At 38.0% G+C, this 15,792-nt stretch overlaps 1 protein-coding gene and 1 non-coding gene across 4 annotated transcripts in view; one reads left to right on the top strand and one right to left on the bottom strand.

The window, feature by feature from the left end:
* The window catches only part of CHCHD3 (coiled-coil-helix-coiled-coil-helix domain containing 3), a 306,201-nt gene that overhangs the window by 81,106 nt on the left and 209,303 nt on the right, over nt 1-15,792 (top strand). The window lies entirely within an intron of this gene.
* LOC117313690 (U6 spliceosomal RNA) lies at nt 8,093-8,199 on the bottom strand. The gene has a single exon (XR_004528274.1). It is a non-coding gene; the product is annotated as a U6 spliceosomal RNA (small nuclear RNA).

Genomic DNA, 15,792 nt, shown 5'->3' with positions numbered 1-15,792 from the left:
CAGGGTTATTTTGAGGATTAAATGGGCTATTCCATGTAAAGTTGTTAGCTCAGTGACTCACACAGAATCATAGTAAATGCTGCATAAATTTGTTTGTCTTATCCATCCATCCGTCCATCCATCTATCCATCCATCCATCCATTTCAGAGAATTAGTTATTCTCTGGTTATACTGTGTTTTCTTCAAATGCCCTTTCTCATTTCTTCTTGCCTTTATCCTTTCTAAGGAGTATAGAAAATCTTTATACTGGTGAAAATACAGGAAAAATAAGCTAAAGGAAGGTAGATGAACTTGTTCTCTTTTGCATGAGCCATTGTTTGTATTTTTCCAAGGGTGTGCCCAGGTCTAGTTCCTAAAGTGCTAAATGGGAGAAATGAGAACTTTTTTTTTTCTTTTTAGAGTAACAAGTGATTTTAAAAAGGTAACATAGCTTTTAATTTGAAAAATATTCCTTTTAGGTAATATAAGTTCTAAAATTGATGGTTGTCCTTATGTATTGGTGCCTTCACTTATTTATTTATTTATTTTTGCTTGCTGAGAGAATCATTTTCAAGGGCTGGGAGACCCTCTGTAAAGTCCATGGGTCTCCACTGCTGGAATATTGCAGTGTTATGTATGTGGGAAAGGGATGTAATTGTGTTTGGCTTTTTAAAGATATTCTGAAAAGAGATCCAAGTGATTAGCAGTAGCCACTTCTACTCATGTAGTTAAAGCCCTGAAATGAAAACAGTCAGTGGCATTGCACATGAAATATGTAATTCTATGAATTCTTATTTATGTACCAAGAAGGTAAATAACATGCATGGGTTGGATAAAGATCTGAGAAATCAACAGTGAGAGAGTAGCATGCCATGAGCTGAGAACTGATACGAGAGAAGCTTTTAATGAGCACCTCCATACTGCTTTGCAATTTAGGAAGAAAAATACCTAACTTACGCCTAGATATGCCTTTGAAACTTTTTGTAGCCCTGTACTGTTAAGCACTTGAAGTGTCATTGGTCCAAATTGGTATCTGCTCTAAGTGTAAAATACCCACCAGGTTGCAAAAACTCAATATGAAAAGAATATAAAATATCTCTTTAATAATTTGTATTGATTACATGAGGCAATGACAATATTTTGGATATATTGGGCTAAATAAAATATTACATGTTGTTAAAATTAATTTGACTTTGTTCTTTCTTACTTTTTTTGATGTGGCTTTTAGAAAATTTAAAACTATGTTTTTAGTTTGCATTATATTTCTAATAGTCAGTGCTGCTCTAACATATTTTATTCAAACGTAATGTATTTGCGTAAAAATGTCAGCATCGCAAAACTGAAAAAAAATAAGCCCAGTACCCCATCTTGCTCCCCAGTGGTAAGCATCATTAACAGTTTGTTGTGTATTCTTCCTGTCATTTTACTAAGCATTCTGTTCTGCCCTTAAGTACATTGTAAACTAGAGAATAATCATAAAAGCTGATGTAACTTAATATATATTTTTGGATTGGGCTGTGTAAAAAAATACCAAGTGAATACCTGCCTTTTTGTCTGTTATTCATACTTGAGAAAAGTCTAATTACTGAATCTGTGTTCCCTTAAAGAGACACCATCATTACCTGCAGGAGCATCAGGACCGGTGCTTAGGAGAAATTAATTAGTTTTCATTGAATTTGTAGCATCAATTCTTTTAAATGGTTTAACAGAAAAAAGGGACTCTTCCCTGACAGTGGTGGTAATTAAGATCTTATAGTGAACTAAGACTATTATCTATCATTGGCAAACTTTTCAGGTTTTCTACAGTATGTATTTGAAAGCAGTTTTATTTCTTTTTGAAATAATTGGTGATACAATTGCTGATCTGGTAAAAATGGAATAGAGTGAACTTAATAGCATTATTTAAATGTCATGATATAAAGGAAGGGATGTTAACTGTGGTTGATGGTGGAATCACTGATTTTATTTTTAAAACAATGCTTTGTACACTAAGCACATAATAAATGCTCAATAAATACTTTAATCAGTGATTAAAACATGTTATATCAAATTGATTAATAGAGCATTGAGTATCACTGTTACTTTGTCTTTTTTCCAAATGAAGATACTTTGTAAACTATCGAAATATGACATTAAATAGAAGTTTAGGTGAGAAAATATTTCACCCGTATATTTGTGTAGATTCTTCTATTATTTTGTGCTTATTTTCCACCTTTACTGTAGGAACTAAATGAGGCAACAGAGATTGCCATTGCCTGTTCTTTGTGTTCTAACCACCATGGTGATCATGTCAGTGATGTGTTCTGTGCAGGCCCTTCCCAAGAGCATTGCAGGTGCTCGGTAAATGTTACCCAGGATTTTCTTTGTTTACTCACATTGGTATTAATGCTTTTTGTTTGACCTAGTGCTTACCAATATTATTTAATTTGATTCTATAACAATCGTGTGATATAGGGTGTTACTATGCCCATCTTCCTATGAGAAAACCAGCAGCTTAGAGAGGTTATATTGAGAAATTCAGTATGTGGCAGAGTCAAGTCTTAACCTAGATTTTTAGTGATTATTGACATGGCTGTTGTGAACTGTAAATGCAGATGAATGTTGGAAATTGGGCATTATTTTCATCCTTTGACTGGTGTTCTAAAACCACAGTAATGTTAACATTCCAGTTAGGAGGGCTTTACAGTCCTTTCTTCATAGCTCTGTGGTTTTGAGTATTATTTAACTGATTTCAGTAAATCCTGCTCTTGTTGCTCTTTTTATGCTTATTTTTGAGACATAGTATTGTTTGCAAATGAGGCAAGTCCTATAATGGGTGCAGATTATCCATTCATTGGATTAGATGGACACATTGAACCAATTTCTCTGTGAAATTTTTTAGATCAGGAACTTCTCTTTATAGAAGATATGGAGATAAGTCATTATTTGATCTGAACTTGCTACTGAATAATCAAATTGACATGTTGATGCAGCTGGCAGATTTGATTCCTAAATGTATTTGAATGTAGACCACACAATGTTATTTTTACACTAATTCTCCTTTTTTTTTCACTTCTTGACACAGACCTGTGAGTTCCTAGTAATTTTAAAATTCTGGTGAATGACACTTGATAAATGGTGTGATATTGTGAATACTGATAGGCGCTAGAGATTCAGCTGGCGAAGCATCAATTTCACACCTTGAGACCCCAGCTCAAAGTTTAGGTTAAAGGTTTGCCTGGAGTCCATAGTCTTTTGCACAGGTCCCCTGATAAATGCAGTGATTCCAAACCACATTTTTCTCCTACATCAAATCCAGGCAGCACTCTGAATCATTAAATATTAAACCTTATATTCAAGAACATTATTCACTCATTAATATTGCATTGCGGCCTAAACTTCATTGTTCAAAACATTTTAGGATATTATGCAAGTCTGTCAAAATACATTAACAAACTTAGTCATGTCGAACTAAGCAAAAAATGACAAACTGTTTGCACCACAAACGTGTTGCCGTTGAATTTTTGTACAGTGTAAGCATTTTAAGTTGGGATATTTGGAAATCACTGTAAAGATAAAATGGATTGCAGTAGAAGCCAGATGGAATAATGAATATTCATCTTCCATGTAACATCTGCTATATATCTTAATGAAATTTATAGTTATCCCTGAAATTTTTCTTCCTTGACAGTATTTATTTATCTCAAAATTATTTTAACTAGGAGTTGAATATGAGTTAGTACAATTCTAGCTGCTTATAAAACTGCAGTATCTGATTCAGGGACTGTTTTTCACATCTCCATGATGGCTATCATCGCTGCAAAATCGAAGCTAGATAGGCCTCCTGTGAACTGTGGATTAACTGGGAAACCTTTGATATTCGGCTGAGTGTAAAAGAGTGATTGAGTTCAAGTCTTGGTCTCTGTGACAAAATTTGTTCTGGATTGCCATGAACACATCTGGTTTCTTGCTGCTTTTCACAACCCTGTTAGTTACAGTGAGAAGCCATAAAATTCTTCCCAGGGAGGAAAATGATAGAAGCGTTTTTGTGTCCAAAATTGTTCCTTTTTTAAAAAAAGAAAATAAATCCCTTTTCTGGTGCAAGAAGGAAAATTCAGATAGCAAAAGGTGTGAAAATACACAATTGCTGAGGAGATACATTGGTTTTTTTTGTGCAGTGGAGATAACAAAGCATATGAGCTTTATCTGAAGTATGGTTTTATTGATTATATTATGCATTAGTGATTATTGACATTTGATGGGTTAGAATTTAATGAGGAAGACCAGTAAGAGCGAAGGTTGATGTTTCATCCTTGATTACCTTGAACAGAGGATGGATTAATTTTCCTATGATATGTGGATCAGAATCTATGTAAGTAGCCGGTGGGGTCATCTTGAACACCTACAGCTGTTATTTCAAAAATGAGAGGAATGGGTGTTGTGAGGTAAATAATGAAGGTGGCATAGTGAATTCCTGCTGGTTGGGAGTTAAATTATTCATTTTGTTGGTTTAGCTAACATGGTTCGTGCTGCGTGGGATTGGAGCACTATGTCACTGACTAATATTGCATAATTTAAAAGCCTCAGTTCCTCAGGCCTGTAATATAATTGAAATTTAGAAATGGTTGTTAACATTGTGGAAATAGTTTTCTTTGTGTAGGTAGGTGTGGTTTACCTAGCCATTTCGAAGTTCTTGTGTTGTTAAACATGGGTGTAAGGCGGAGGCAGTTTGCCCAGGATGTGCTTAGCTGTAGTTAATGTTGCAGTTCCTTTCTCTTGATCTGCTTCCACGCCATTGTGCTTTTCTGGAAAGACTGCCCCATCGTAAACGGTCCATTTCAAAAGCCTGGTGAGCGCACGTCCTCCTCACTCCAACTTCTCAGTTCCTTTTCCTCCTCACTGAGAATTACGTTGCGGATTGGTGAAGGGGTTTGGGAGGGTCGCCACCTCTGTAACTGCTAACTTTGGGGCTCATCATAGGCGTTTGTACCTTTGCAAAGCCACTTAAACAATAATTTATTACCTTCTCAGCTGTAGTAACTCTAAAGAGAGAAAGACCTAACACAAGCCTCTTTGAATTTTTGTACAATGTTATACACGGTGTTTTGTAGTCATACTCAGTGTGACTATAATCTTTAGTTTATCCTTCTTCACTTAATGTAATTTTACGCGCAGATTTGTACCTTTGGAATAGCACTGTAGCAGTATTTCTCGACCTCAGGAGTCTGTGAGTGGAAAAAGAAAAGCGTGGAAGCACATTCTGGATCGCCTGTCAGCCAGCCACTCATTGCCATGTGATATCAGTACCTGTGTTTGTGTTTGCAACTGCATTAGGGCCAGTTGAGTTGTGTCCTGCATAAATGGATTGAAGAAGGAAGGGCTTTGTTAAGGGAGGGAGGAAAACCTAGAGGCGTGTATTAATATTTGAACCAGAACGTGGAACATTTTACTTTGGGGGGCTTTGGCTGAGTGTTTTAGTTCACACAATCAAGACCATGTAGTGTAGTGACTTGCGCATGGTTTCTGGAGTCGCAAGTGTAGAATACAGATGCCACCACATATTTTCCTACTTGATTTTGAGCAGTTTAACTTCTCTCAGCTTTGGTTTCTTCAGCTCTGAAAGGTGAATAACAACTACTCTGGGATTTTTGTGAGGATTAAATGAAATAAAATACCTGGCATAAGGAGGTACTCCATAAATGGTTATAATTAGTTGATATTATGCATTTTTTCATTTGGATGACATAAGTTATATGTTAAAGTCTTCAATACTAATAATAACAAATTAAATGGAATAGAGAGTGAGAGGACCACATGGGCCTGAATGCTCTTGTTGGAATAGTTGGAACTGTGTTCCAGCAGACTTCTCAAGAGCAAGGCCTCGCTGTTCTGCTCTGTCTTCTGGCCTGATTCCTTGTCCTCACACTATGGTGTGCATAGTAAATTCCTGATAAGTACTTTTTAATGCTTTTTCATTTTGCACCTCCATTTGTTTGTTTATTTTTGCCATTGATGTGAGTTCTGAATGATAATTTTTACTTCTTAAAGTATGTCTGTGATTTAACTTGTAAGAGATGGGAAATATCAAGGGAATGAATAGGAGTTACCATAAAGTGACAGTAGGTAAAATCATACCGAATTTCACATCATTTGCTCTTTTGATATGTGTTTCTGCCATCTCATTTTATGTTTAAGGTGAAAATTAAAATGAAGTGAAATCGGGCTTCCCTGGTGGCGCAGTGGTTGAGAGTCCTCCTGCCGATGCAGGGGACACGGGTTCGTGCCCCGGTCCGGGAGGATCCCACATGCCGCGGAGCGGCTGGGCCTGTGAGCCATGGCCGCTGAGCCTGCGCGTCCGGAGCCTGTGCTCCGCAACGGGAGAGGCCACAGTAGTGAGAGGCCCGCGTACCACACACACAAAAAAGAAGTGAAATCCAGTATACTTGCTTAGTGTGGCTTTCAGATCAATGTGTTTTTATTAGAGTTTGTTTTTTCTTTAGCATGATTTCATAGGGAAGGCTAGAAATAAAACGTCTGCCAAGGAATGGATTTTTAGCTGGTGAATAGTGTCAGAGAGGCATGAGCATGGATCGTTGTTACCTAGGGAGAGTGCAGCGTGGGGTGGGCGTGGTGGGTGCTGAGGCTGTCTGTTGTGCTTCCTGTGCGGACCAAGGTGACTTAAAACAGAAAGATGAGCCTGGCCTCACGGAGAAGGCCCCTTCCACTCTTGATATTTCTTTTGAGGTTACAGGGTAGTTGAAGTAAAAAATATAGGGCCGTCTTTATTCAGAAGTGCGACTGACGGAGATTCTTTTCTCAAGCTTGTGTCTAACTAGCTAATAATAACAGTTGTGACTGTGCTCAGTGATACAAAATTTGACTATCCTTTTGTTGGAGTGGGTTTCAAATAGTGTTTTGGGCACAAAATTGCTGGAGGCGGGTTGTCCCTCTGTTTCACGTACAACTTCATTTTCTCTTCAGTTTTCCGAAGAGGGTGCCCTCTTCTCTCAGCTAGACTGGACTTTACAGCAATTGGCTGAGCATTTCACCAGCATTATAGAACAGGTGCTTGCTGTGGAGTTTAATCTTGAACTTACTACCGTGTGATACTAAAAGCAGAGCTCTGCGATATAGGGTGTCTTCTATCCGTTGATTCCCCAAGGCCTGTCCCTCAGTTATGCCTGATGATGATCTGTGAGCTGCAGAACCGGACCATGTTGTTCTGTCCCCATGTAAAAATTGCTCTTATTTGACTGTGTTCTGGTATTAGTAGTTTTCACCCTGTATATATCTAGAAAGACTTCATAGTCCTTGCAGTATGGGGTGGGGGGGCTATGCTTCTTTTTAGGAAAATGCAGCTTAGAGTGTAGAGACGAAAATAGGAAAATGGTTTCCATAAGAATTAATGTACAGTGCCCGAGATTGCCCCATCCAGCACGTTTAATCTCTTAACTCTGCCCTAAAATGCTGTAAGTACAATAAGTCCCCTACATACGAACGAGTTCCATTCCAAGAGCGTGTTCATAAGTCCAGTTTGTTCATAAGTCCGACAAAGTTAGCCTAGGTACCCAACTAACACAATCGGCTATATAGTACTGTACTGTCATAGGTTTATAATACTTTTCACACAAGTAATACATAAAAAACAAAAAATAAAATATTTTTAATCTTATGGTACAGTACCTTGAAAAGTACAGTAGTATAGTACAACAGCTGGCACACGGGCTGGCATCGAGTGAACAGGCAAGGAGAGTTACTGGAGGAGGAAGAGGAGGGGGGATATGGCAGAGCTGAAGGATCGTCAGCAATAGGAGACGGAGGGCAAGCTGCAATTTCAACTCATGCCTGACGTTGATGGAATGCCCGTTTGCATCTTTGAAAGTTTGCAACTTAGGTTCATATGTAGAGAACTTTCTGTAACTCTTTAATGTGGGGAAAAAAAGGTATAATAGAAAATTTTTTAAACATCTTTATTGGAGTATAATTGTTTACAACGGTGTGTTAGTTTCTGCTGTATAACAAAGTGAATCAGTTATACATATACATATGTTCCCATATCTCTTCCCTCTTGCGTCTCCCTCCCTCCCACTCTCCCTACCCCACCCCTCTGGCTGGTCACAAAGCCCTGAGCTGAAAAAATACGGAACGCTTCACGAATTTGCATGTCATCCTTGCGGAGGGGCCATGCTAATCTTCTCTGTATCGTTCCAGTTTTAGTATACGTGCTGCCGAAGCAAGCACTTTAGTAGAAATTTTAAAGGTGGAAAGGATTCTATGGAGTTGGAGGCTTGAAAGCATCTCCATTGTCCTCTCATTGCAATTTCAGTCTAATTCCCAGGTGCTTTTTCTTAGTAGAGCATCTGATGGATGGGTGAGAGCCAGTAGGTTAGTTTCGGCACAGCACAAGGTGGCCCCAGTGTATTTGAATGTTCCTGAGAGAAGCTTTTGATTTCTCTGTCTCTGTTGTCTGGGTGGGTAGAGGGTGGGAGACGGGAACAGAGAGACTTTCTCTTGGTTCCCTTGACAGGGGGCTGACAAGGTCTCAGCCTGTGGTATACCACTGGGCCACAGGGTGGAGACTGCTTCATCTCCCACCATTCAGCGGGCATCTCTGCTTAACATAACCGGACAGCTGGGCCTGAGCCCTGGTGAGTAGGAGATGAAAAGCAGTAGCAGCCAGGGAGAAGGACACTCAAAAAAGGTGCTTCTAGCAAGAACTGTTGAAATATTTGAATGGTGCTTTTGATGTTTGTAGCACTGGCAACTGTTGCCACTTGGTTGTTGGTGGTAAGACACATTGATTTTAAGAGGCATCTTGATTTCATATTGAAGGATGAGGGTGAAATAACCCTGTATATTTGATGAAATAGACTAAATTCGAGGTGGAAATAAAGGGAAGAGAGAGAGGAGCAGTGATAATTAAATGATATAAAAACATTTCACTGAGCTGAAGAAAGACTGGAGTCTGCAAATTGAGAGGCCTCTCTTTATTCCAGGGGGATTGATGAGAAAAGATGCACACCTAGTCATAGACTGCTAGAATTTCTGAACTCTAAGGATGAAGAGAAAACCTTACAAGCTTCCTGACAGAAAGAACCACTGATTTGTAAAGGAAAAGGGGGTCAGTCTGCTTTAGGCTTTTCTTTGCCAAACTGGAAGCTAGAAGGCAGAGTGACATCTAGGGATTCCTGAGAAAGGACTGAAACCCCCCAATTCTTTGTTGAGCTCTCATAGGCCTGTCAGGGTGAAAGAGAGACTCACAGATATGCTAGGATTTGGAGAACTTATTAATGTGAACAGCAGCCAGAATCCACTAAGGAGACAAAACTCATCAGTTACTTTTACAGAGAGAATTTAATGCAAGAATTGTTAATGCAGAACAACAACAACACAACTCAAAGGCAGGGCTGTTCAGTAGAGATGCAATGTGAGCCATCTATGTAATTAAAATTTTTCTAGTAGCCACATCAAAACAAATTCTAAGATTTTATTTTCCCCAGTATATTCAAAATATTATATTTTAACATATAATCACTATAAAACATATTAGTCCTACTACATTCTTATTTTCATACTCAGTATTAAAAATCCAGTATGTATTTTATACTAACAGCACATCTCAGTTTGGACAAATCAAATTTGGGCTTGACAGCCACGTGTGGCTGATGTTGACTGTATTGGCCACTGCAGCTCTAAGCTATCCCAGAGGTAGCAGTGGCAGGAAGCAGCAGGATTGAAAACATTGATGCTTGAAGGAGGGCGCTGTGGAACTGTAGTCTAGAGGAGGGGAGGCCAGTGGGTCTGGGACTCAAGATATTTGAGGAGCCTACCGGCAGGCAGGGCTGGTGTTTCCAGAGTGAGGTGCAGTTAGGTTGCAGGTTTGAGCAGACTGCAAACTGGATTGGACTGCTGCTGTAGGAACAAGTGCTGCTGCTAGCCTGAAGCAGTGAGGCCAGAGCAATGCTGCAAGGCGTGGACTGCAAACTGGAGAGTTCCTTTTCCCTCCTCCAGCCTGCGGTCTCCCTCTGTCGCCCTCTATTGGCAGAGCCTAACAGGAACCCAGCTGCAAACCAGAAATGGGATTTAGAGACTCCCGCTGCCACTTCACAAAGCAGACGATAAAGAGGGGTGTGAAGCCGAGTCACGGCTAAGTATCTGACACGGTGGTCCATCTTAGGAAGATTCTTAAAGAATTCGAACCAAATTACAAATTAATTATAACAGAGATCTTAAATAGGGAAAGGTAGAGAGGAGAAGCAGCACCCATGAGAATCAACCTTTGTACTGTATACATGGATGATAGACGGGGAACATCTAACAAAGCTGCTAATAAGGATTCTTGAAAATGAAGAGTAATTCTTAATTGAAAACTGGGAATTGTATGAATTTAAAAGCTCTGAACTCTTAGCTAAGAGTTGGGGGTGGGCAGTCAAAGTATTCAAGTGATTTCATCTTACTGAGTTTGCAGAGGGTGGTGGTTGAGAAAGTAGTAGGAATTTTGTTTTTAAACAGTAGTAGGGAAAAAAGCGTTTGTGAATGTTCAGGAAGAGGATGACCACAAATCTCACAGAAAAATACCAAAGATCTTTCTGAGAGGGGAAGAGAATGTGTAGTAACTTGATATAACTGGGAAAATAAGGAAAGGGTAAAAAGAAATAACAGCAAAGTAAGATTAATAGTAAATGTAATATAAAAGGAAAGAAAATTAGGTTTATCAGTTTCTTACTGTTAATAATTGTGCCTGGCCACAATTATCCATTTAAAGATCAAGGCTGCCAGATTATATTCTCACACACACACACACACACACACACACACACACACACACACACACACACAGCAAGAGCTATGTATTATTTATGTGACATACACTTAATTTGTTTTAATCTTAATAAAAGTTAAAAAATTAATGGATTGGCAAAGCTGTACCAAACAAAAATATGAGAAAAGGTACAAATGAAGGTTGTAAGCGCTAAACAATTAAAAAAGCACAATTATGTAATGATAACAACCAAAGTTTATAAAGACAGCAGTCATTAACCTTTATGCAGCAGTCAAATTAGCAGCTCAATATGGGAATCAAAAATGATTAAAAATTCAAAGACTACTTGATTTAAAAAACAATAAAGGACTTTGTATAATTATTCTTTCTTTAAAAATGTTTACTCTAGGATTGATGGAGTAGTCTGCTAAGCTTTAACATTCAAACATCTACCATAAAAAACATTGGAGTGAGTTAGATGGTATGTGTATCTGTGTATGTTTGAGAGGCATAATGCAGGTGGAGGGTGAGAGGTTGCAGTTTGGTTCAAGCTTGAAAGTCCTTTGAAATAGAAAAGAAGAAAAGTATTGATTCTTTGCCCTACAAATCTTAGAAAGGAGAATGGTAATATCTTCTCTCTCTCTGGTCAAAAGTTTGCCAAGACTTACCAACTGAACAAGGACAGTTTCAAAATATGTGTCCTGGCAAAAATGTGTCTTTTAACAAAAAGAAACATAAGTGCAAAACACTGTAAAAGGCTTGATGTATCTTTTGTATACGTTAGTATACTAGGATGCTGTCATTTCTTCAGAGACCAGGGCCCTGAACCAGGGAATGTTGTCCTGGTTTCCTGTCTTCAGGAGGCAGCCATCTCATGTTGTCATCTGTCCCTGGCTCAGGCCCAACGGGGTGAGGCCAGTGCTTAAGTTGCTGTCTTGCCCCACTGGGCTGATGAAAGGGATTTGCCCCAGAGATACCTGCATTTGACCTCTGGTTCGTTTTTCCTCCGAGAACTCTGTGGTCTTCCTCCAGCATCTCAGTAAATAAACAACTGCAGCACCCATCCAGTGTATGTTCGCAAGGGAGAGGGATGTAGATATTTTCAAAACACGTCTTCAGTAGTAACAGGTCATGCATGGGCATTTCCTTCCACTACTTCTATAAAACAGTTTATTTTCAAGCCCTGCTTCTATGGCACAGTTCAGTGGTGTGTGTCTCTGCCTCCCTGCTCCCATCATTGTTCAGTTGTATTTTGAATGTTTTGACAATTGATGTATACTTTAAGATAAAAAGATGATTATTGTAGTTTAGGATGCCTCTAAATATTCAGTTTAAGACAGATAAAAAAGAGGCCATAGGTCCTTCTAGTTAGATGCAAGACAAGGGTGCTTTGGGGTGTCGTGTAACTTCCTCCTGGGGAGTTTAATTGTGTATTCCTGAGGGAGGGAGGTGTGTGGGCCAAGGATATGGTGACGTTAACTTGTGAACTAAAACCAGAATTCTTTTCAAATATAGATCTGTTTTTTCAGTGCAGTAAGAGAATGTATTTGATAAGAAAATGGTCCGAGAAAATCCAGGACAGGTAGAACTTGTTCTCAAGTGAGACTTGAAATAGGGACTCGAGGTACAAAGTAATATGCAATGTGTAAAGGAGAGGTGATCGTCTGGAAGGGGGAGATGAGAACCATTTAAGATTACAGCTATGGGTAATCCCTCATAATAGTTGTAGGCTTCCGGTTATGGGCTGAGTTTTTTCCCTTAGGCATCATTTTGAAGCCATGCAGGAAAATGCCCCCAGATCGTGAGTAAATTTTAGTGTGCTTTAATCACTTTTTAAAAGTACTCTTGTGGAAAGGAAGGAAACATTGATTGTTAAATTCTGAATGACATTTTAAATGATATTTATGTAGAAACATAGATGAGCAAAATAAATGTCCTCTTGGTTGTATTCAGAACCAGGTCTTAATGCTGGTTAAATAATGCTGATATACTGTAGGTTTGCTAGATTTCAGTCATTCAGCATTCTAAGACAGTGCCATTTGTTTCTAAATTACCATTATATCAAGGGTACCTGTGTTCCATCATATTAAACTCTATTCATTTCTTTCAAAAATATTTATTAAATGCCTGCCAAGAGCCAGGCACTATTTAGTGTCTCGGTTACAGTGGTGCCTAAGACAAAGTTCTTACCCTCCGGCTTACATTCTAGTAGTATATATATATATATTATGTGTTTGTGTGTGTTTGTTCATGGGTTTATCTTCTGTAAGAATGCAGGCTCCGAAGTCAGCCTGCCTGGCTACACCTCTCACTGGCTTTGTGACCTTGGGCAAATTACTTACAAGTTCTGTAAGCCTTAGCTTTACCTAACTTCTGTGTGCCTCAGCTTCCTCATCTGAAATACAGTAATTTGATAGGGTTTTTGTGAGGATTAAATGAATTACACCTGTCGAGTGCTTAGAACTGTACCTGGTACAAAGTAAGCATTAATAAATGCTAACTCTTTATCTGTTATACATATAGATATTACATCTCTATATACATATATAGATGTTACATATAGATACATATTATATGTGAATGTAATATGGTTATATTAATGTACATTCATCTTTATGTGTTTATTTGGGGATCTCAATGCATGTACATTTCCTTCCAGGATTTGAAATAATTTGAGCTGAGAAATTTTATTAAGCTTGCCTTGTACTTTTATTTTGGTAAAGTCTTATTAATAGAAAGCTGTATACTTGTTTTGTCATTATTTTTAATAGTATAATAATTAGTTTGTTGGATTACTGGCTCAGCTTTTCCGTTTAAAAAATGAGTAGTAAACAGTATTTTGAATGCTGGTTCAGCATGTCCTGACAAAGTATGATGCATTAAAATAAAATTCGTCATTAGCATTAAAAATGACCTTTGAGGTTGTAGTCGCTCATTTTTCTCTTCCAGTGTTTGAAACAGTCTGAGTCAAGTACATTGCAATAGTATGCAGATATTGTCTGTGTGTAATGGTCATAGTTCAATTTTAGATAAATCATTTCCTCAAATCACTTTATCTAGAACCATCTCAGTTTCCCATTTATTCTCACCCATTATCTGAGGTTCTTATCAACTTTCCCTCAGTAATATAATGGCCTTATATATTAAATTATTAAGTAATTTTCTAAGCTAGAATTGTATACCATTACCTTTGTGTCAGCCTACATGAAGATAAATCTGAGTGTTTGTGAATGGCCAGGTTCAGAGAAACATTTAGGGCCACTGAAAGCCAAACCACTTTGGGAAAGGGCTGGTTTGACTCTGGCAAACTCTGACTTGACATAATGAAAACAAATAAAAAGTGAGCTTCTTTTAAAATAATTATGAGTAATATGATTTTTAAAAACTGTCCTTATATGACCACAAAGGTGAGTAATGTAATGGAAACTGATTCCCGTTGGAGTGGTGGTGGTGTCATTCTTCAGGAGGTTTAAGAACCATGGCCTTGGAAATCAGATCAGGTCATTTCAGGTCTCCTGTGTGCTTTTCCACATCTCAGTTTTTCTCATGTTAAAGGAAGATAGTAATACCTCCTTCCTCGAGGACAACAAAGTTGAATATATAAAAAATGCCTAGCTAAAGTTATCTTTAAAATACCCTTCCCATTTTCTTAAAACCTTTAGGTTCTTTCAATAAAATAATTAATATTGGTATTATTAATATTACCAGATATCTATGAGAACTGAATATATTTGAGTAATTTATTATTATTATTTCCATTTAAAGGACATGTTGTAATATAATATTCATTGTAGGAGATTTGGCTGGTTTTTAGAAATTCATTTTGCTGGTGTATCTTAAATCTCTTACCTGATTGAGAATATACTGAGAACAAGAACTAGGTTGCTAGGGCTTGAGGTATAAGGGCAGAGCTGACTGGTATTTGTTTCATTAAGCTTAGGCAAGCTATCCAATTACTTAATGCAAATAAGAAAAGTTTACACTAAACTCCTACTTCTTTGCTTAAAACTCTAGAGAATTTAAATGAGGGGAGATATGTATTTAAAAGAAGGAAATTTAAATGAAACTTAAATCAGGGGCTTAATGTAGAATAATATTAGACCAGCAGATCTGAAATAATAAGTGGGAAATGCCAGTAAATAAAAAAGAGAATGTATTCTCCAAGATACTTGGTATGTTTAGTTTTATTTTGAGATAATTCTTAAATCTTTGGAAACCCAATAATGAAAGACTTACTTTATCTCATACCTTTTTTTTTTTCTTTACACGTCACACGGACCTTAAAAGTAGCGGTTCCATTGTCAAAGAGGGCTTCACCCCTCTTTCCCTTGGGGAGTGTTTGCAAAACAACTTGTCTTTGGCTCTATACTCAAGGAGGCCGGTAGCACTCAGAGAGGCCCAGAAAAGAGAGTCATCACATTGGGCTCAAAATAAGAGAAAAATTGGTTGATCACACAGCCACTATCTTTCATAGATGGCCATTGAATAGAAAAGCCTGATGGAATATAGAAGCAAGGGCACTGAGAGGAAGCTCTGAAAAGAATTGGAAGCTTCTGAGAATACAAGCACATTTTCATTGCAAAGTAGTTGTAAGTTGTTAAATGATCTCAATGAATCCATAAAAGAGGAAGCTTATTCGAAGAAAATATTGCTATAAATGCTTTATGTGGAGGGGGGAGAGGTGGGGAGATGAGGAATAGTGCAATTTAGACATTTCTAGTCTATTGCTTTTATTTCTGAAGGCACTGGACAAAGCTCTATTAGTTATACCATTTTTTCTGAAACTCTGCCCTCCAAAATAATTTGAAAGAAAGCGGAACTTTCTTCTAAAATTTTCTAAATTTTTTTTTTCTAAAATTGCAAAGGTGATTTTAAGCTTCAGGGACCCTTCCAAAACCTCGCACTAATGTTTATTGGTGTGTGTGTGTGTGTGTGTGTTTGAAGAGAGCTCTCAGTGTCTAGGTGACCCAGCCTTTGGTATCTGAGAAGGCAGGACAGAACTTTAACTACAGAAAATAATTGCTCAGTGCCTCTGGAACTGACTGAGGTTTTCTCTAAGACAGTTTTTCCTT

This window comes from Tursiops truncatus, chromosome 9 (assembly GCF_011762595.2).
Source record: "Tursiops truncatus isolate mTurTru1 chromosome 9, mTurTru1.mat.Y, whole genome shotgun sequence".
NCBI classification, from domain to species: domain Eukaryota; kingdom Metazoa; phylum Chordata; class Mammalia; order Artiodactyla; family Delphinidae; genus Tursiops; species Tursiops truncatus.
Note: the sequence above shows the minus strand (reverse complement) of the source record. Positions and strands in the feature narration are given on the sequence as shown.